General features: G+C 31.1%; 1 protein-coding gene across 1 annotated transcript in view; it reads right to left on the bottom strand.

The window, feature by feature from the left end:
• Positions 1-23,876, bottom strand: part of LOC117171339 — a 204,736-nt gene that overhangs the window by 67,609 nt on the left and 113,251 nt on the right. The window lies entirely within an intron of this gene.

Here is a 23,876-nt window from a genome sequence, read left to right as displayed (position 1 = left end):
TTTGATTACCGCTCTGAACTCGTTTTTTTCCATTTTTCTTAACGAACAATTTTTTTTTTCAATTGGTTATAAAAACACGTAAACTCAGAAGATGTGGACAGTTACTGCACCATATATCTAGTCCGGAGTGATGCTGATTGAAAACAGATGATTTGGAGCGATTCGCGCGCCATCTGTTGGTCATTCTAAGGACTTATTGAACTACCCTCGTAGCTTATACCAACTCTATTAATAAGGAGCTTCTTGTCGCAACTAACAATTTTTTTCAGTGCATTAATGTAAATCAAACTACAGTTTAGTTCACACATAAAAGCAAATAGAATGTGGATAAAGATTATTAAAAAGAAATAAAGCGGTCCATACAGAGCGACTAATGATAAAAGTATACGATATTTTGATTTTAGTTTACTCTAAGATTTTTCCGATGTGTTTCTACGTATAAGCTTTAACTAATATTTTGATGAATAATAAAAGATTTCACGCAAAAAATAATTATTAGTAAACATTTTCTCTTAACTTACTATTAACTCAAAATTATCGACTCCTAAAGCATCCAGTTGCAATTTTTGTATGCATAATTTCTCATGCTTCATAAAAAAATAATTTAAATTTTACTGAGAAATGATTACACTGCAATAAAAAGCAAGTTCAATTATACTGATTCTTAAAATTGTATAATTTTATCACAGCATCCATTATCCAGTTTGATACAATGTGACGCGGATTTTTTCGCTTATTCTGCGTGTATGTAAATAGTAAGCGCAATTCTGAATTGAAAAATGTTCGATTTTCTCTCAATATAAAATAATTATATCGCGACTTGCGGATCAGAATGAAAAATCGTAAATTGTCTGATTGTAAAATGGGATAAAAGGCGTTTCGTTTAACACTGGATACATTGGAAAATGAGTAGCTTTAAAATTTGAGGGTTAAATAAAAATCGCTAGCAGAGATACATACGTGGAAAAATGGTTAATTTACTGTGTCCAGGTATCACTTTTTCATTCATGTGAAATAAAAAACCTTGCAATTACGATGGTGATTTCACGACAATGGAGTCGGATTTGCTTTACCATATTGATTTTGAGCGTGCTGATATCGCGGATGCAAGTATTGCGGAATGAAATTATATGGTTTGAAAATAATTCAATTCAATACTCAAAACTAAGAAGACATAAGACGAGCAGGATGGCAATGCTGATGGTGCGTATTATACTCATACTAAGAAAATATAGTTCTTACTGGGGTGGTTTTGTCGTAAAATTTTTACGAGAATCGTATAAAAGTTAGGTAGGTAAGCAACTAACACCCGATCCAGCTATTCGGATTGGCCGGCACAGCCATTCACTAAACTGCATTAAAAATGCAATTAACAGTTTGCAATCTCGCATTTATAAATCACTTATTGGTTAGGATGAAATCGCATACAGCTATGTGAACTTATAAGTACATACATCGAGTATACAATGTTTTCGTACAACTCTGTTTTGATGACTGCGTCAGTTCTCCCAATTTGAATTATGCCAAAGCTAAAAATTATCTCTTTAAAGGTTTGATTGCTCTCAGAATTCTTTATAAAATGAACTCAAGATAAAACCAATTTGTCTATTTTTAAGCATATATTGCAAAACTAGTGTCATTTTCAATGTTTTCTTGAATGTTTAATAACTTCCGAAATAATCAACATTTTTCAAATTTCTTGGGCTCATTTTGTAGCTGTTTTTTCACAGTATCATAACAGCTTATGAGGATAAATCCTGAAAATTGCCTTATGGAATTCGAAGAACTTGAAATTGTAACCAAAAAGTTATGAAAATTGCAATATTCTTTGTGGCAACAAAAAATCCACTCAGTCTGTGGACTGGAGTTAGACGCGGGTGAGCAGGCTCGCTGCGGACATGCATGTACTCCTATCATTGAGTGTCACTACTATTTTTCTCCCTCTCTTCTTAGATTCTATGACAAGAAATACTGAAGAAAGATGCTGCGTATTGTAGAAACGGAAAAGTGTGAAATTGCAAGTTATTTCATTTTCAAGATTACACTTTAGGGGTATGCAATTCGCAGTCTTTTCTTCAGCTATTCCTTTTCCATAATTTTTAACCAAAAACTCTGGATTCATCATTTTTCTCTCTTTTTTCCTAAATCTTTGTTTCAAATATAACTGCTTGCTTCACAATAAATGTGCTAGGGTATATTCTAAGTATTTTTTAGAACTGCCCGACCTGACAGTATACGATTTCTTAAAAAAGAAGGTACAAGATCTTGTAATCAGGCTCATTTCACCCTCTCTCTACCCCTCTCTCTCTCTCTTTCTCTCTCTTTTTCTTTTCCTCATATTACAAGTGACTTTTAGAACTGCCCATTTTGGTCGAACTGCCCGTTAGAATATACCCTGGAATGTGCTGTTGCTCAGGAATGATGCACTATTTTGTTTCAAACAAGACAGTCGAATTTTTAACCAAAGAGATTAATTATTATCAACTAAACGGATTGAAGCTCAAAACAACAATTTTTAACAAAACAGTCCCATATTTAACCAAATATTTGAATATTCAACCAAAAAGATGATATGTTAACCAAGACAGTTTGTTTATTATGAAAAAGACAAATTTCCAAACAAATAGTGCAAGTTTCTATACTGAAAAAAAATATCAACCAAAAGTAGAATAGTTTAGTTTTTTGATAAAGAAGATGAATTTTCATAAAAAATGCGACTGTGGAAGAAAATACATACCTTTTCAACAAAATTGTTAAAACTATAAAGCAAAAAGGCAAATTATCTTCAAAGGGGTTGAATTTTCAACCAGAAAATTATAAGATTTGAAGAAAAAAGTTAATTTTGTACCAAGTAGTTAAATTTTCGAATGAATAGTTTTACTTTGAAATAAATAGTGGAATTTCTTACCAAAATAGTTAAACCATCCACCAAATGTATGCATTTTGAACAATGAAGTTTACTTGCTACCAAATATTTTTATTTTCTACCAATTTTGTATATTTTCAAACCAAAAAGACAAATCTTCACAAAACCGAATTTATTTAAACAAGAATTCAAAAGTCAATCAAATAGTTGGATTTTTAAATAAAAAGATAAATATATTCAACGAAAAAGAATTATGTAACCAAGAAGATCCATTTACTACCAAAAAATAAGAATTTTCAACCAAACTAAAATCTTCAGAAAAAGAAATGAAAATTAAACTAAAAAGATGATTAAACTTAAATTAATTTAAAATTAATTAATAAGACATTAATTACAATATTGTTGAAACGAAATAGTGGAATTTTCTACCCAAAATATTAATTAATTACCAAAAAGATTCATTTTCAACAAAATATATAAATTTTCAACTAAAAAAGATAAATTGTCAATCAATAATTATAATAAATCAGTTTTCAGTACAAAACATAAGTTTTGAACCAAATAGATGAATTTTCAAGCAAGAAAGTTCAATTTCTAAAAAAATATACAATTCCCACAAAAAGTGGAATAATTGTAATTTTAATTAAATGTGTAAACTTTGTCAAATGATAAATCTAAATGTTTTCATAAATTCATTTATGGAAATACCTGAATTTACAAAAGTAAGCAATAAATTTGTAAACAAAAATAGCATAGTTATATTTTATGTTAAATAAATCAATTTTCAACAGCAACAGAAACGAATTTTCAAGAAACAACTTAAGTTTTCCACCAAAGACATGAATTTTTTTCAAAATAGTTTAATTTTTAACACAAAAGTCACAAATTTTCATGTAGAACTACATTTAATATTGTTAAATCAACTATCAATACTTGTACTTTCAAAATTTAAAGTTTTCATCCAAAATTTTTTTAATTCAGAGTTCAGACAATTCCGCCAGGGAGCAAGTGAAATTGAAAACAGAATTGAATAGCTGAAGCTAATTGAATTTCCAAAGAAAAGGCTGCGAATCCTTTAAGTGTAATCTTGAAAATAAAATAACTTGTAATTCCATATTTTTCCGATTCAAGAATACACAGCATCTTTTTTTAGTATTTTTTGTCGTAGAATCCGAGAAGAGAGGAAAAATGACAAAAACTCGAAAGAAACTGAACGGATTAACCGATTTTCTTCTATCGGTTTTTAATCGTCTCGCCGTTATCGAATGCACATGATGCAGAATATTAAAATTAAATTCCTTAATATTTTAATAATTTTTTATTTATCGCAGCCGGCTCTTATTTCTAACAATAAGAAGGTTGAGTGAGGTATGACAGGCTTTCAATCAAATCCTGAGCTTGATCCTGGGTTTTTACGATGTTTAAAGTATCGTCGAAAAAATAATACTTTAGTTTCATTCGTAAACGAGCAGCCCTGATTTCCTTTCACCATGGATACACTCAGGGTGGCGGCATGCTCCTTTCCAGGCGTGTAAAATGCATCAAATTTTCAATTAATTACAATAAAACAATAACCAGGCCACTGTTAGAAAAATCCCTCTTTGAGGGATTGTATTTACAAATTAAGGTCACGTGGTTGAAATATGACATTAAACAATTCATATTTGTTGGTGAAAAGTTGTAATTTGTAAATACATGGACTAAATGTCAAGCTTGAGGAAGCACCTTCAAGGAGATGACGATAAGGTTGAGAATATACCAGGATAAGAATAGGCTAGAGCCACTAGAGCTGAATGCGAAAAAGTACAAGGTCATGGTGTTCAGGAAAGGAGGTGGAACAAATAAAGGAGGTAAGTGGAAATGCAAAGGAAAGAAGTTTAAGGAGATAAAAGGATTTGTTTACCGGGGTTTCCTGTTTTGGAGAACTCGTGAAGTGGATGAGTGAGAAGGGCAAATTTGGTGATGAGGCAGTTGTGGTGGCAGGGAAAGAAGTTGTTCGCATATAATTTTGGAAGGAGAATGAAATTGTTCGGGTCGCTAGTAACGAGTGTCTTATTTTATGGAGTGGGAGTGTGGGGGTGGAAGAACAATGTAGAGGTAAATAGGATACAGAAGAAGTATGTAAAGTGGACAGTGGGGTTGGCAAGGAATACGCCAAATTATATAGTCAGGAGGGAGACGAGGATAAGAAGCACAGAAAAAACTGAAGTTAAATTTTGTTGCATGTAAAATTTCCAGCTGATAAAGTTTACATGCTATTTGGCGAAAGTTTATCCTACGATGGAATAAAAGCTGTCGTTTGCTACGGCATCCTTAGCAGCATGAATCGGGACACCAGATTTAAAACAACTAAGAAGAAATAAAAGTTAGAATTTGTTGCAGCTAAAACTTGCAAACGGTTAAAAATTAAACATATTTCGGCGAAAGTTTTACTGAGGTTAGGAGAATAATTCTGATCTAGTCTACAGCGTCATGATGAATTGAGTAAATTTCGGTAATACATGTACAATCAGCAACAGAAAATACGAAAAAATAATTTTTTCTTACTGATAGATCTCCGCCGAAATCAATTAGATTATTGTTGAGGCATTAAAACTTATTTAATACCATTTAGCAAAAAGCGCAAAAAGCAACTGACAGATGGAAATCCCCAGTTCTCTCCAATTTAATTAAGTTAAACGACAGATAGCGCTGGGATTACAATTCTTGCTACATCGCGAATAAAAATAGAGCGATTATAAGGCGAAAGATTATCCAGGAACGGTTAAAAATTATCTTCGTTTCATGTAAAGTTTATCCGGCAAGGTTAATTCTGGTTACAGTGAATCTTTTGCCCGAAATCGATGTAAACTTTATCTTTCGTTTTTTCTGTGAGCTTAGTGATTATATCTGGGAGTCGAACGTGTAAATATGAGAAGCAATTTTTTGAAGAGGCGAGAAGTAAGCTGGTTAGGAAGTTTGTGCGGGAGAAGAAGCACAGGAGAGTAGGTGGGAAGATGTAGGTTGAGAGGAAGAGGTATTTTGGTACGAATGGACTGTAGATTGATGCAGTGAGAAGGATGCACGGGGAAGAAGTGAAGGTATATGAGATGGCTAAGAAAAATTGAATGCTGCGAGAAATGGCGTACAGTGGTAAAAACCGATTTTCTTTGTTCATAAACCTAATATCTCAAGATTGGCTAAACGGAATTGAATGAAATTTAGACTGAATACAGTTCACATCATACCTAATAAGGAAAAAATACTCACAAGATCCAAATATATTTTCCAAGGCCGGAAAATCCATGGGAAATCGGGTACTTTTCATATTTTATGAATAAACTGACTTAAACTTTTTAAAACAATGATACATTTTCTATATTAACACTTAACTTTGTTTATTTACATCGGTCAAACTAAAATTCAAAGCAAAATTGGTAACTTCGAAGAGCAAAGCTATTGTATTTTGTCTTGTTTAACGAATTTTCCAGAAAAATGAAAAATCGAAAGGACCAATTTTCCTTTGGATTTTAGTTTGGCCGATGTAAATAAAGAAATTTTAGTGTGAACATAAAAAATGTGTCATTATTTCTAAAAGTTTGAGTCAGTTTATTCATAAAATATGAAAAGCACCCGATTTCATATGGATTTTCCGGCCTTAGAAAATATATTGGGATAAGAGACTCAGAGTTTAATAGAAACTATGCCAGAAAGAAGAGAAAGTAAGTCAGGAGCTTATAGCTATGGCTTATGGCTATTGCAATTTGTTAAGGAAAATAGGCTTGAGTCCAGTAAGTGGACTTGAGTCCAGAAATACATCACATTGTGATGTATTTTTGTGATTTTTCATATTTTACGTCCATTTTGTCAAAAACTATCGGCCAAAGAGTAAAAACGTATTGAACATAAAATATGCACTTTCAAAAGATCTAAAATCTTTATTTAAAGCTTTTTGTAATTTTTTGTATTGACTGAAATACACGGACAAAAAATGACATTTGTATAGTTTTTTGGAGTATTGCACTTGAAATTCAAACTTGCGGTTATTTTCCCTAATATTTTTGTAATCAGCACGTTAAAAAACTTGGAGATACTGAGTTTCAAATTCATCAGAGGCATGCGCTTTCCGGAAGTATGTCGATAATTTCAGAATAAGGATGAGAGGTGCAAGCCCTTTTCGGCTGAACTGAATCCAAGCCTACCATATCTGTGTTTTTGTCCCATGCATAAATTTTGCCATGGCCCCCGGGGGGGGGGGGGGGGGGGTCGGATCGGGCCAAATCGGGCCCAGATCGGGGAATCCGACCGTGGACAGATCCGTCCGGTTTAAAGCCCTGTTCTAAATTATAAGATATTTTTACGTAAATAATTAATATATATAAATAAATAGATTGAACGCCTTGTAATTACGTCTACTCTTAACTCTACTGACGTGTATTCTTTCATTTATAATCCCAGTCTTTATAATCAAACAAAAAAGCGATATTTCAACAGAACTTTTCTAACAAATAGTTTAATTTTAAACTGATGAAGATTGATGTTCGAACAAAAAACATATATTTAAAAAAAAACTAAGTTTTGACTAAAAAGATAAATTTTATGCAATGAAAGATCTTTTTAATAAAATAGTTCGATTTGAACAAAAATATCCTTCAATAGTAATAAGTTTAACTTTGAAGCATGGAATTTCTTAAAGGATTCCAATTTTGATTTTCGAACAGGAAATATAAAAAAAAAAATTATTTAGACTTTAGAACAAGTTATGTAATTATTTTTTACTTTAAACCTCATTTGAATATCAAAAATTAATAATAATAGCCCTTATCTTTTTGATACATATTATGTTACACTGGAACGCAGCGGCGATTCGGGCAGTATCCATTTCATCGCGGTGTACCTGCTCGCTTTACTCTCTCCACTCGACTTTTCCTCACGCCCCTGACTGAGCGAGATTGCTATGCCGGGCTTTGCAAGCATGGGAGCCCCTTTGTCCTAATAAGGCATAAAATACCATGCATACAAATGTTATAGATTTGCAATCAGCAAATTTAAAATATCATATTCGGAATCTGTATTTTTTTGCGATTCCAACGATATGTAACTTGCAATTAAAATATTGAAATTAGACTAATTTATGACAGATATTAGTTTGTTTTGACCCTGACTAGATAGCATTATGGAATTTTCCGTAAAATAGTTGAAAATGCATCAGTTTATTTGGTTGAAAATTCGCCTGTTGACAATTTAATAGAATATACGGATGTTCACCCAGCTACCTAGCAGAATATTATGCTTGAAACCAAGTACTTGAATTTTTAAACCAGAAAGACGAATCCTTAACAAAACAGTACAATATAAGTTATTTACACAATATACTACACTATACTACACTACAATATAAAAATATAGTATTAAGCACAAGGGCAATTTATTAAAAGGAAATTAAACTTCACTTTCCAGGGAATAGAATTAAAATGAATATACTTATTATAGTAGATTATAACATGGAAAATATAAGTATTTGGTTTCAAGTATAATATTCTTCTAGGCAGTTGGGTGAAAATCCCTATATTCTATTAAATTGTCAACAGGCGAGTTTTCAACCAAATAAACTGATGCATTTTCAACTATTCTACGGAAAATTCCATATCTAGTCAGGGTCAAAACAAACTAATATTTGCCATAACTTAGTCTAATTTCAATATTTTAATTGCAAGTTACATATCGTTGGAATCGCAAAAAAACACAGATTCCGAGTATGATATTTTGAATTTGCTGATTGCAAATCTATAACATTTGTATGCATGGCATTTTATGCCTCATTAGGACAAAGCCCCCCCCCCCCCCGCCGCTGGTAAAGCCCGGCATAGCAATCTCGCTTAGCCAGGGACGTGGGGAGAAGTCGAGTGGAGAGGGTAAGACGACCAGGTACACCGCGATGAAATGGAAATCGCCTGCGATTCAACTGCTGCACTTGGTGTCACAGTTTAAGAACTGAGTTCGAGGGTTCAGATCAGAAATTTAGAGGGAGATTAATGGATATTTGCACTATCTTTAAGTCAGCACTGGGTGCGTCAGTAGTAAAAAAACGCCAGAAACAATCTGCTAGCTTAAGATAATAATTTATTAACTTTGTAGAATTTTTCATCTTTCCCAGCAGTGTACTGATTTTTATTTTTGGAGTTTTTACATAATAATAGGATTCAAACAAAATATATTCAATGTGCCTGTCAAAAATAACTGTTCAAAGTAACTACACCGCCATTCGCAATTTCCTTAAAGACTCAGTAGGTGGCGTTGCAATAGGAAACCTGGTCTACCCGGTCTGGCACTACTCCGGGCCACACAAATTAGCCCTACCCGGGCCAGATCATGTCAGACCGATCCGGACCTGATCGGTAATCGGGAAAAGATCTGGAAATTTCTGCACTGGGTGTGGAGAGATTCATACTATTATTCCTCCTGCATTTTGTATAAAGCAATCAATCTTGTAACGATAACTGTTCTACAATCCCACCCGCCGTCTCTCCTCTTTCTATCTTCAGTTATCCTCAACCCTGCTACGATTGATTTTAGTTTAAGTATATGATTGTTCAAATTATTCTAAATACCTGATCAAGAAAATCGACGATCTAACTCAAAATTATTTTAGTTGTAATAATTTATACAAACGTCACAAGCTGTAGGGTTATTGAAAATCATTAAAAGAGGAAAAATTTTTTTTTCATATTTACCCACAAGATTTCGTTTGAATATTTTGCAAAATTAAAATCAAATATTTAATGATAAATTCTAACTTCTGTGCAGAAAATGAATTCTTTCAGATCATTGACCTAGTCATAGATATCATATTTACCCCGAACCAGACACAAATTCTTCTTTTAATCACTTTTTTGTATACGTTAGACAGCAATTCTGTTAATAGCTACACTCACGCGTGACACGTTTCGTCAGCTTCTATGCACGCTACTATAGTATTGCTTTGCATAGCACGTACGTGGAAACATCGCATTTTCCCCGCGTGGAACTCATGTCAGCGCAAAAGTGTTGTATTTTCAATAGAGCGAGAGCCCACTTTCGCAGTCTTGTCAGGAAAATTTCCCCACCTGTATTTTTACTTTTTTTACGTGAAACAATAAAAGCTTCCAACGCTCAAGCGGGTGAGTTTTTCATTTGGCTGAGTTTTGAATAAAGAAAAGGATCTCTCTTCAGAGCCCCAGCTTTTTACGCCTTAGGTTTTTTTCGCTTGTTCGTGGTTGTAAGAGAATTTGCCAAAGACGTACATAACGAGTGGAAAGATTTTTAGAAACTTTTCCTAAGGCTTCATCATGCTAATAGATGAGTAATTAAGCTGAACAGAAATTCGCGAATTGAGCTCTGCATCCCTGCTAATGGCTTTTCAACCAAACCAATGTGTCGACATTTAAACGATTCATACCATTCAATAAATACTGTCTGCTCGAGTAATTACATATCAAGAATAATTATAGATGAAATTGCTGGATATAATTGTTTCTATTTCTAAATGTTCAGCTTTCCGATAAAGCATGTTATAATAATTTATTTAACTTAATAATTGTAGAAGAGAATATGATTTTATTCGAGAAATTTTTTTTTATGTTTGTATAAATATTCCTAATTTTATACAACTTTGAGCTAATCTTTAGGAAAGTAAATAATGCTAACAAATTTGTTGTCTGTTAAAAACCTTTCATTAAGCACAAAAGCCGATCGAAACATAATTAAGAAATTCATATCAAATACGAAAAAGGTAAGAACTTCTTATGCGAATATAAGTTATTAATACTTTTTACGGGACAAGTAACATTATAACCTTTTTTTTCGTTCTATATTATAAGAACGAACAGTAAATGCAATGTTATGAAAAGAACCTTGGGATTCAAAAATTATTAATTTAACGCCTGGGAAACAGCAAATTAGTATGCGGAGGCAAAATCCTAATACTCGGCAAGTCCTCCCTGCATGCTCTGCCACGCAAAATAGAGTTCTGCGCGAGGTTGAAGAGAGCTTTTCAGTCCTTGTTTTTCCTCGAAAACGGTCGAAAATTGCAAATTCGGAAATAAGTAGACTTCCGAGAGCATTAAAGAGGCTTTAGCGATATCCTAAAACTCCCTCCGTGCTCTGTCAAACCGAGTTCAATGTTTCACAAGTGCTCGCTAAAGCCTCTTTAATGCTCGCGGAAGCCTACTCAGCAATGTATAATTATGACGTTTCGGAATCAGACCGATTCCCTCATCAGATTATCTTAAATCATTTCGCAGAAATTTATGGATAAAAACGAACAATTTTTGAGGCGTTAAAAATTAGAATGATGAGGATGACGGGGTGTGCATCCTCCATCTGCATATTAAGAAAATAATTGTAAATACAATGGTTTTATCTTCAGAATTTGGCCATTTGAAGAATTCAGAAGCATTAAAAGATTTTCGGGCAGCGTATTTTAAGAAAATAGTGTGAGAGTAAACTAAACTTGTACCATTAAAACAGCGATAAGTAACGTTAAAACACGAAAGACATAAAACTTGAAAGTTCTATAGTATTTCCCGTATACATAATGCTTTATTTTGAGGAACAAGAAAGGAATAAAAAGAAAATGCAATTAAACTTTCTGAAAACCCTTATACTGCTGAAGTATATACATATTTGAACAAAAACATTATAAATAACATATTTATTTTAATTTTCGATATTAACGCTAAAGACCAACATTACAAAAAATTTAATTTATATTGTAGGGCCCTTTTTTATCTGACCACAAAGATCGCGTTCGATTAGCAGTTTTCTTTCTCAGAAATACTAAAAAAGAAAAAAGGGTAGCATTTATATTTAAAAGAGTTAAAAATGAAATAACATAAAATTCCATAAGTTAAAGTTTCTGAAATTCTATAAATTTAAATTACTTTTACATAAAAAAGGATAATTTTATATAAAAATGGATAAGTTGAATGTTTGTCAATTCAAAAAATGACTGAAGCGTAATTTTCACTATTCAATGTGAAAGAGCAAGACACCCCCTCCCCCCAAGTTTCCATTACCGGAGAAAGAAAATCCGCGCTTTTTTCTTTTTCGAAATTCGATTATTAACACGTGCCACCAGGCATTTCAAAATCCCATTTAATTAACATGGGAAAATTTTGAATTTTCGAAAAATTGAATTTATGTTCCATGTTTTCATTGTAACGCACCAAGTTTTTAGGAATTTCAGAGGACTTTCTACGAGATAAAACCATACTTATAAGTTTCATTACAAGCCCACGCTCAATGCAGCGCCCCAAATATATCCCAAAAATAAAAAATAAATTACATTTTTACGTATTATTATTACTTTTTAGCAATGTCCGTCCTCGCTTTCATGCAAATAACTACTAATGGACGATTTAAATATTTACTATTACATTTTAAACAATTTTCAATTGTTTAAACAAATGTAAATTATTTATTCTCCGTAAATTAAAAAAATAATCGTTTTTTCTGATTGTAATGCGATGTTTTGTCATAGTTTGGAGAAGTAAATTTACATACATCTCTTCTAATGTTTAACAACTTCATATTTGTTTAAACAATCTTTATTTGCTCAAGCAGTTACTTTTCGATGACTCAAAAATGAAATAAAATAGAAGATATACAATTAATTGCAATCTTAAAAGTATTTTTGGAAAAGTAATTATTTAAACAAATCATATTTGCTTAAATTCTCAAACAAAATTCTGGTTGAAACAACTAGAAATCTGGTTAATTGAACTAGAATAGAGTGTTAAATATACCCTTACTACAAATTCTGGTTAAAAGTATCAAGCTTCTGGTTGATAATTTTCTGGTTAATGTTACCAGAAATATTAACCAGAAAAAAATCAAACATAGAGCTCATTAACTAGAATTTTTTAGTCATATTAATCATAATTTTGGATTAAAATAACTAGAAATTTTTAACCAGACACGTCTAGTAGCTTTAACTAGAACTTTTTTTTGAGTGAAAAATTAAAAAGTGGCAAATTTGTTCTTTCTATACACTATACAGTCAGAAACATAATTGTATGTGTTCTATTTTATTTCATTTTTTAGTTATGAAAAAAACTGCTTGAGCCAATAAAGATTTTTTAACAAATAGAAATTGATTAAATATTAAAAGAAGTGTATCAATATTATTTAATTATTCAACAAAACTTAGCATAGGATACTAATTCAAAAACAAAGTTGATATCTCTGGCTCAATTTTTAGCAATTTAAAAAATAGTAAAAAATTATATTAAAATAATTCCATAATGTTTATAGAAAAATTTACTGTACCATGGTAAATGTTAAAATTTTCCATTGGTAATTATTTGTATGAAAAAGACGACGGAAATTGCTGAAAAGTAACAATAATAGGTGAAACAATATATATTTTTTTTTTTTTGAGTCATATTTGATGCGTTGCGACGAGGGTGGGAATGAGTTGGAAATGTATGTATGTATGTATATTTAATCTCTCCCTTTTACGGGTTTGAGGGCCTTCGCTCTCTGTACATAAAATTTACATTCCATCCTTAATCTAAGTGATCCGCTGCTTATCTTCTAATGTTTCGTCTTACTTAAAAATAAAATAAAATAATAATAACAAAAATAATACTAATAATTCTAGTAATGAGCGAAATTCCAGGGGTTTCGTTTTCTCTTACCATAAAAAAACAAACATTTTCCACGATTTTGAATTTAACTTTGCTTTTTAATTTCCTTTTTCAGAATCAACCGCTTGGATCTGCCCTATTCACTTTCTTTCCCTTACTTCTTCCAATTTCTTCATCCATATCACTCCCTGTCCATTACCATCCTATATCTACAAGCTCTCACTGCTTCTCCCATTCTAAATCATATTACCCTACTCTATTTGTCTTCCTTTTTTATTTTTTGCAGATAATCTGTTTTCGTAAACCCTTTGACCATCATATACCATCTATTGCACCTCGAATCTATAATCTTTTTCCATCTCTCTTCTCCTTCTTTAACTAATAGCTCTAACTCTATGTCCTGCCACTCCATAACTACTTCTCGTATCTTACCAACCCTTCTCATTTTTCTCCTTTCTTCCTTCCATTTTAAATTTCCAAAATTTCCTCTCGCTTCATTGTTCCACATTTCGCCCAAACATGCTTGAGTTATTCTGCTTCCCTCTCTCCTTTTTAGATTTTCTTCAAACCTCCAGGCTCTCTTGATTTGTCTAGTAACAATTTTTTCCCTTCCTAAATCTTCCCTTAAAATGTATCCTGGGCAACTCCAGCTAACTCCCATTACCCACCACACAAATCGCTCATGTATGCTGTCTACTTTCCTATGTTCCTTTCATCCCCAGATCTCCACTTCATAACATAACACCGCCTAAACCAACGCATCAAACAACCAGACCCTCATTCTCCAATCGCCCTTGAACCTTCTCTTTCCTATGCCCCATACTTGGCCCATTACTTTAGTTGCACATTTCATTCTTTTCCTCACCTGCAGCTCGTTTCCCCCTCCTGCCTCAAATCAAAAACCTAAGTAACAGAACTCCTCCACTCTTTCCACTGTTTGTCCGTTTATCTTCCAAACGTATTCTATTACTGTGCTTCTACGTCTGAAACACATCACCTTGGTCTTCTCTACGTTCGCCGTCAGATCCTTTGCTCCCACATACGCCGTCCGCATAAGCTAGAGAATATATTTTGTTGTTACCCAATATCTCCCCCCCCCTTTTCCTTTCTTTTTTAGCTTCCCCGCTAGGTCTGCCAACAGCATATTAAACGGGCAGTCGTTGTCGTCATTTCCTCCAACGGCTGCCAGAGTACCCTGCCCCTACCAGTGTGCAGCGACACTAGCCCTCACTGGATACGAAGTTGCTCCAGGGCCTCGGTGCTACGGCCCCTGTGGAGATAATCCCTTTGTCTTCCAACTTGTGTCTGTTTTTATTTTAAGAATATTAGTATGTCCAAGAAAATCATTTAAATATACAAAATTAGATTAATTCCAATCTAATAAAGTATAAACATGATATATGAACATTTTATCGACGAAAAATCATACAATTTTCCACTTTTGGTCAATTATACATACAATACAATACAATGATAAATAATAAATGAAAATAATAATAAACAATAATAATAAATAAACAATTTTTAGCTTTTAGTTCAATTTTAAATTGTAGTGACGTTTGGCAACATCGAGTGTGAGCATGCGTGTTATTCGAAATTTGCGCATAAACTCGAGCACGTGGAACGGATGCGACCTTGAAATATCTTAAATACACTAACGCCAGTCATATTCATTCACGGTATAAATAATTATTTTTCTGTTCTTATAGGCTCTGAATGATACTTTTCGAGGCAGATAGGGATTTCGGATAACATTCTATCTATGTTAGAATTATTTTTTATTTTTTTATTTTTCAATCTTGTCATATACTACAAAAAGTACGTAATTCCATAAGACCACATGTTATTTTCAATCATTGATTTCTCGATTATGAAGCTGGGAAAGGTTCCAAAATTTTAACCAGAGCTTTAGTACATTTTAACACAACTGTCATCCAAATATCAAACTATTGTCTTTTGTAATTCTATTACTGAGGGTACTTCCTTAAGTTAATAAAACGTAAGTATTTCAAGAATTTATTATTCTGTAGGAATTGTTGATGTACTTCGTTCGTTTTAGGGTCAGGTGAATTGAGAATAATTAAGTTGTTTCACACGTTTCGGCCCACAATTGTGGCCCTCATCTGTGAGTTTGATTAAATCTGTGAAAAGTACATAATGCCTTGATAAGTACGCAGTTTTACAATTGGAAGTGTTATTCTTTGGTTAATATCTCAGCCTTTAAATTATATACATTCTTTAATTTGAAATTAAAATTTTATTTTATTTTATTAATAACTATTGATAAAGCATGCAGTATTCTTAAAACAATTTCTTTTAACGACATACAACACTGATGAAAAAAAGATTACGATGCAGTAGTAAAATTTATTAACAAATTTTTTTAATGTTATCGAATAATTATTTAAGTATTCTTTAAAAAATGATCTTTTCCTTTCGACGAAAAGTATATTTTGAAAGTAAAACCATTTTTTTTACTTTTACAGAAATAATTCTTATGATAAAAGAAAATTTATTACCTATTTTGACGAATTTTTTAGCTACAATGTTTAAAGTTAAAAGCAGAATTATATAATTATATAAATACAATGTTTTTTTACAGATTTATTTTGTACTACAGTGTGATTTTGGAAATGTTTTACTTTCGCATAAATAATTTTAAACGGTAAACAACGCAGTACATGACAATTTCAAAAATTAAAATTATAAACATTTTGAAAAAATTTAAAAATTGACAGAGATATAAAACTATGTTAAAGGAAAATTTGTTTATAAGAAATAAAGAATATTTTTATTTAAGTACAATGTTCCTCGACAATCTGTATTCTTACTAGTGTGAAAAATCTGTGCACCAACTTTGGGTCGATATAAGGAAAAGAAAAGTTTGTACAGAATATTTAAATAAACATTTAGCTACAAAGTTTTTTTTTTAATTTTGTGTTTTTACTACAGTGCGTCTTTCAAGAGAAAAAATTTCATTTTCATAGATATTATTCCTCATCATAACAGAAAAATTCATTATATAGCACTATTTCTCTTATGCACAAAAAGCTGTGTTTAAGGGTTTCAATAAGAAAAATTGGATTTAATATACGTCGCTAAGATATAATTTTAAAAGAGTTCTTCGATTGCAGTTTTTCCTGCCAACTTTAAAAAAAATTGTTTATAAATTTTCCTACTAAATTTTAATTGTTTTTAAATTAATATTTCTTCGTTAAAAGATTTTTTTAAAGAAAAGTAGTTTCAATTGTAAAACAGAATACCTGCAAGAAATTATGTACTTTTCACATATTTAAGAACACTCACTGATAAGGATTACCATTATGTGCCAAAATATTTGAAACAACTCAATTGTTTTCAATTCACCTGACTCTAAAGCCAACAATGTACATCGACAATTTCTACAAAATTTAGTTTTGAGGGCCCATACAATCTTCCAGCGATTATTAAGTTATTATTATTTTAAATAATATTCTCTTTTAATAATTTTCGAAAAATGCGTTTTTCTTTTTAATTCTCAGCAGCTTTACCAACGAAGAAATAATACAAAATTTATTTAGTATCACTTCATTAACACAATGGGGTGCTTATGAAAATTTAATATTTTAATCGAAATTGTTGAGAATCTAACTATATTTACGATTATATTCTCAAACTCGTCAAATTGTCAGGGGTTTTGTCGGCAACTTTGAATCCAGTGGGGCTAGTGTCGTTTGACAGTGGAAGGGGAAGGTTCCGCAGGTAGCCGTGGAGGAAAAGACGATCGCCCTATTAAACACTAGCGGACTCAAAGCAGTGATCCCAGATTTGAAACGAGGTACACTCCAATGCTATATCAGGTCTATATTCGTGTGAATATAGCGGGAGACGATGTACATGCCTGGGTTGCGCGCGCAACCCATTTCTCCTTTTCTGAATTTGAAAACTCGAAGGTGCAAGATTGCCGGTCGGAACACTTCGGCGGTTCTATATCTATTTACATCTCTGTCTGCTTTGAAATAACATCCACAGATTGGGATTTTAACATTTACAGATTTTGATTCTGACGATTCACATGCTTTGAATACTTCGCGCGCCTCTTTATATGTGTATATTTTGAGGTTACGTTATTTAAAGTATGAAATATGTAATCAATTTATTTGTTTTCGATTATGATTTTTTTTAATTGAAAGAATTTTTAAATAAAATTTTTTAAATTGAATTTAAGGTATTAAAAATGCAAAAATAATTGATTTTACAAGATGATTCTGAATCCGTTTACAATTAAAGAATTAATAGATATTAGTTTTTAAAATTATTTTCAATTATGACTTCAAATATTATTTCAGTCTAAAATTTTTTATTTTTAATCCATTCAATTTGAAATTTTTTATTTAAAAAAGAAAATATCGCTAATTATTAGCAATATTTGACCGTTCATTTAAAACAATCCATTACGAACAACTATTAAAAATTATAGAAATTGAAACAGAATGCTTCGAAATAGAAAGCCTTGAATTGTTAAAATTGTAATGAGCTAAACTTTAACTTTGTACGCTATAATTTTAACTTAAAAAAAGATCCAAAATTAATTTAAAACTTGAGATTATTTCAAATAATTTGAAATACGATGTAGATTTTTGCAGACCTAAAAAAAAATTAAGCTTTTTGAGAATTATAAAATATTTAAAAGGATACCAAAAATTGTTGTGATGGCTAAGAAAATTGAAAATGATTTTTTATTTTGAAAAATTAATTTTAAGTGAGCATTTGAAAAGATTTTAAAAATTAAAAAAAAAAGAATCAGGGCGATTTTAAGGCAATTTTTTTATTTTGCAGTTTTCCTAATGTTAGGAAAAACATCTAATTAACAAAATATATCAATTTTGAACCCAAAAGTTTACTTCTTAACAAAATTAATTAATTTTATATCAAATGATTGGTTTTTTAACTGTTTATGTTTACATTATATAAATTTTTTTTAGGTCCAATTTAGCAATTTAAGTTTTCAAAGTTTTTAGATTATCGATTGATCAATTGCAGGTTCTCTACTCTTCTTGGATAATTTTTTGACAATACATGTAAAAATGTATGTACTCACGACATTGCCAAGACTTTTTTTTCCGCGAAATTGGTCAAACACATTTCGAAGTTTGATTTCTTTTTTCCTAATAGGTGTAATTAAGATTTCTGAAATTCTAATTTCATAGTAATAATAGTTACATGATATAAATTTTAAAAACTTAACCAATTCCAAAAAAATTATATATTTTTATAAAGATTTTTCCTTATATTTTACAAACTAAATACTTACTACATCTGTTTAAGAAAACGATAAGGTGTGTTGTCAATCTGAAAAAAGGAACACTTCTCTCCCCTCCCTTTCCTCTATTATAGAAAAAAAGAAAATTATTCATCTTTACTTTCGACGAAAATAAAAAGGAGGAAAGAAAAATGAGAAGGCAACCAATCAAATCCCGATCCTTCTCTTTTTTGATTTTATTTTATTTTATTTTATATTATATATTTTTTGCCTTGATAAGGGTGCTATATGAGTGCCGAAACGTTGGTGATTATTATATATATTTTTTAAATGTTTTTTATTGGGATTTGATAATGATGGGAATAAAGAGGACGAAAGAAATAAAAAAGAGAAGGAAGGGGGTTTGGTTGGTTGCCTTCTTATTTTTCTTTCCTCCTTTTTATTTTCGTCCAAAGTAAAGATGAATATTTTTCTTGTCTTTTTTTCTTTTTTAGCGGGAAGGGAGGGCAGAGAAGTGTTCCTTTTTTCAGATTTCAATGGGAACATTTTGTGGTGGTTGTCCGAATTTGGTCGTTAGATTCTTGATTTTATTTTCAGGAATTCTTTTCATCAATTTGATTATTGGACGTTAAAAAAGGATTTTACATTGGATTGTTTTTCTATTTCAACATCCTAAATTTTAATACAAATATTTTTCTTTTTAGTTTAAACAGTATCACACACTAAAGAAAAACTTGGACAATTTTTTGGTAATTCACGTTATCATTTTCTCAGTTATTAAAATTCAAAGGTTCGCAACATTGTCAAAATCTCCTTTGATTAAAAACTCAATTATTTCGTTGAAAAATTTATTCTTTTGCTGAAAATGTAACTATTTTGTAAAAAAAATCCTCTTTTCTCTCAAAAGTTCAACTACTTTGTTAAAATTAATTTTTTTTTCATTTGAAGCTTCATCTTTTTCGTTGAAAATTTAACTATTCTGATGAAAATATGTTTCATGTTTTGTTGAAAATACATTTTTGAAACTGAAAATTAATCTATACCATTTTTGGTTTAAGAAAACATGTATTTTGTTAAAAATTCGTTTTTCTTTATAGAAATTAAATTGTTTTATGGGAAATTTATACTTTTTGTTTAAAAACTAAATTTTCGGGTTGAAAGGTCAACTGTAAATATTTTTTGGTTGCAAAGTCGTTTCGTTGTAAATGCAACTATATTGTTAAAAATTAAAATCATAATTTTTGGGTGGAAAATGCGATTATTCACTTAAAGTTGAACTACTTAGTAAACAAATTAATTTTTTCTTATTAAGGATTCATAATTATAGTTAGAAAAATTCAACTATTTGCCTTCAAATTAACTTTTTTTTTAAATTTTACTGTTTTGTAAAAAATGCATCTTTTGGGCGTTAAAAGTCAACAATTTGAGAGAAAGTTAAACTATTTGGTCGAAAATTAAAATTTTGGTTAAAAAATCATATTTTTGGGTTAAAAATTCAATTTTTTGTAGATAATACTCTTTTTGACTTTGAAATTAAATAGTTTCATTGAAAGTTTATGTATTTTGTTGGAAATTAACCTTGTTTGGTAGAAATTTAATCTTTTTGGTAGAAAATGTATCATTTTGGGTCAAAAATGCAATTATTTGGTTGAAATATCAACTGTACATCTTCTTGGGTCTAAAAGTCGATTATTTCACTAAGAGTTGAACTACTTTGTAAAAAATACGCTTTTTTAACAGCGTTTTATAATTATGCTTGAAAATTTAACGATTTGATTGAAAGTTTAACTCTTTGATTGAAAACTCATATTTTTCGCTTCAAAAATTCAACTTTTTGTAGATAATTCGCTTTTTGACTTTAAAATTAAATAATTTCGTTGAAAATTCATGTATTTCGTTAAAAATTCGTCTTTTTTTGTAGATCATTATTTTTCTTGGTCAAAAATTCATCTTATTGATTGACAAACTATTCTAGGATTGATTAAAAATTAATCGTTTTTATGTGGAAATTGAACTATTCCATTTTTGGTTGAAACTCTATCCTGTACATTGTATTCGTTAAAACACCAATTATTTTATAGAAAATTAATTTATTTTGTTAAAAAGTAAACTTTTGGGTTGAAAATCGATATATTTTATTAATTAGATTTTTTTCCTAACATTAAAAAAACTGCAAAATAAAAAAATTGCCTTAAAATCATCCTGATTCTTTTTTTTTTTTTTAAATCTTTTCAAATACTCACATAAAATTAATTTTTCAAAGTAAAAATTCATTTTCAATTTTCTTAGCAATCACAACAATTTTTTGTATTCTTTTTAAATATTTTACAATTCTCAAAAAGCTTAATTTTTCTTTTGTCTGCAAAAATCTACATCGTGTTTCCAATCATTAAAATAATTTCAAGTTTTAAATTAATTTTGAATCATTTTTTAAGTTAAAATTGTAGCGTTCAAAGTTAAAATTTAGCTCATTACAATTTTAACAATTCAAGGGTTTCTATTTCGAAGCATTCTGTTCAAATTTGTATACATAGTTTTTAATAGTTGTTTATAATGGATTGTTTTAAATGAACGGCAAATATTTCTAATAATTAACGATATTTTCTTTTTTTAATTAAAAAATTTCAAATTGAATGGATTAAAAATAAACAATTTTTAGACGGAAATAATATTTGAAGTCATAATTGAAAATAATTTAAAAAACTAATATCTATTAATTCTTTAATTTTGAACGGATTTAGAATCATCTTGTAAAATGAATTATTTTTCAATTTTTAATACCTTCAATTCAATTTAAAAATTTTATTTAAAGAAAAATCATAATTGAAAACAAATAAATTAATTTTCTATCAAATAATTGGTGTTTTAACTAATACAATGTACAAGATAAAATTTTAACCAAAAATGGAATAGTTCAATTTGCAGATAAAAACTGTGATAAAAAATTGAATCGAACAAGAAAAAAATAACAAATTTTCAACAAAATTGTTAAATTTTCAAGGGAAAAGGTAAATTTTCGACCAAGAAGATTAATGTTCTATAAAAAAAAGATTTTTCAACTTAACCAATATATGTGATCAATTTTTAAACAATCCTATAATAGTTATATTTTCAGATAAAGATAAATAAGTTTTAACAGGAAAAATAAATTTTCAACAAAATTGTTAAATTTTCAACCAAGAAGATAAATTTTCGACCAAGAAAATTAATTACCTACAAAAAAAAAGATTAATTTTAATCAATATACATGAATTTTCAACGAAATTATTTAATTTTATGTTAAAAAGACAAATTATCTACAAAAAGCTGAATTTTTCAAGCGAAAAAAATTATTTTTCAATCAAAGAGTTAAACTTTCAACCAAATAGTTAAATTTTTTAAATTTTCAGTTTCAAAAATGTATTTTTATCGAAAGAGATGAACCTTTAAATAAAAAATTTTTAAACAAAATAGTTGAACTTTTGATAGAAAAGAGGACTTTTCACAAAATAGTTACATTTTCAACCAAATAATTAATTTTTCAACCAAATAACTGATTTTTTATCCAAATGAGATGAAACCCGCTTCCAGCGAAATCGCGGTAAAATTTCAGCCACAATCATGTCTCACCACCGTGAGATAGGTGGTTACAGTCTGTAAAGGAATCAATACGATGATCCAACAAAAGCCTCGTGCACCCTAAGAACACGGAGCGACCCAAGGACAACCGCCTTCTGCATTTTTCCCGCAAGTGTTCTAGCACATTGTTGACACGCAGGGATGCTTTTTAGGCCATTAGCAAGTGAAAGTTTGGCACCTCCAAGAGTGCCGATGATAAGGACGATCCATTTAACAGAATATTCCGGGTACAATCGTTGCAACTCCCTTATAAGGTCTCAATACCTCTCTTTCTTTTCATTCTCCTTGGTTATGATATTTTTGTCAGCTGGTGCCGAAAAGTCGATAACGAACATGGTTCGCTTCTCGAAGTCAAGAAGAACCATGTCAGGCCTCGAGTGAGCAACAGAAACAATTGTCGAGAATATAAAGTTCCAGTATATGCGGCACTTCCAATTCTCGACAATTGACTCAATTTCCCTAGGAGAATTTAGAGCAGCGATATTAAGGTTAATGCCGTAGGAGTGACAAAGATGGTAATAAAGCACTCTTAGTGCCGCATCCCGCAATCCGGGCGATTTAAATAAAGAAAACGTTAGCTGACAAGATCACTGATCCTTCACATTTCTGTGGAAGATACCGTGCATCCTCTTATCGAGGAGCTGTTCACGAAAGTTTTTCTCTTGTGCTTTCTTAATCCGGGCTTTCAGGAGTGAGTACTCGAGATAGATAAGATTTGATGCATTTTGCTCACCCTTAATACTGAAGTCAAGTCCGACTGCTTCAGCAGCCTTCTCCGCTGCTTTGTACAGAAACGCTCCTTTGCCCACTTCTTCGTGTACCCAGAATAATCCTGTTGTGAAGACATTCAAGACTCAATATTCCGCGACCCCCTTGACGGCGTGAAATGTACAGTCGCTGAACGGAAGACTTAAGATGCATGCATTTGTTCATGTGCATAACCTTTCTTTTCCCGATATCAAGAGATCTGAGCTCGTTCTTCGTCCATGGAACTACTCCAAATAAATAGAGTAGTACCGGGACGGCAAACATGTTCGTTGCAGATACTTTGTTTCTCGCCGACAGTTCGGAAGACCAAATCTGTCGAATGAGACGTTTGTATCTGCTTCGGAGAGTATCCTTTATAGATGTCACATCCTGAATGCGGCTCTGTGGCACGCCCAGGTATGTATAAGTCTCTCCAGCGCAAAGGTGTCGTATGGTGCTTCTATCAACGAGCTCAGGATCTTCAGGGATGCCATTAAGTTTTCTTTGCTTCAAATAAACCTTGGCGCATTTCCCTAACCCAAATTCTTTTCCAATTTCCTTAGTATATCGTTAGACAATCCCCAGTGCTAGATGCAGTTGCTCTCTGTTTTTAGCACAGATCTTAAGATCGTCCATGTAAAATACATGACTGACCTTGTACTTTCGATCTGCAGGTTTGCCGTACAAGTACCCCTTGGAATGGCGAAGTGCTAGAGATAGTGGCAATAATGTAAGGCAAAAGAGGAGTGGGCTCATGGTATCGCCCTGAAAGACACCTCTCTGAAAGGTGACCTTG

This window comes from Belonocnema kinseyi, chromosome 4, assembly GCF_010883055.1.
Source record: "Belonocnema kinseyi isolate 2016_QV_RU_SX_M_011 chromosome 4, B_treatae_v1, whole genome shotgun sequence".
In the NCBI taxonomy this organism is placed as follows: Eukaryota; Metazoa; Arthropoda; class Insecta; order Hymenoptera; family Cynipidae; genus Belonocnema; species Belonocnema kinseyi.
This window is presented reverse-complemented; position numbering and strand designations above follow the sequence as displayed.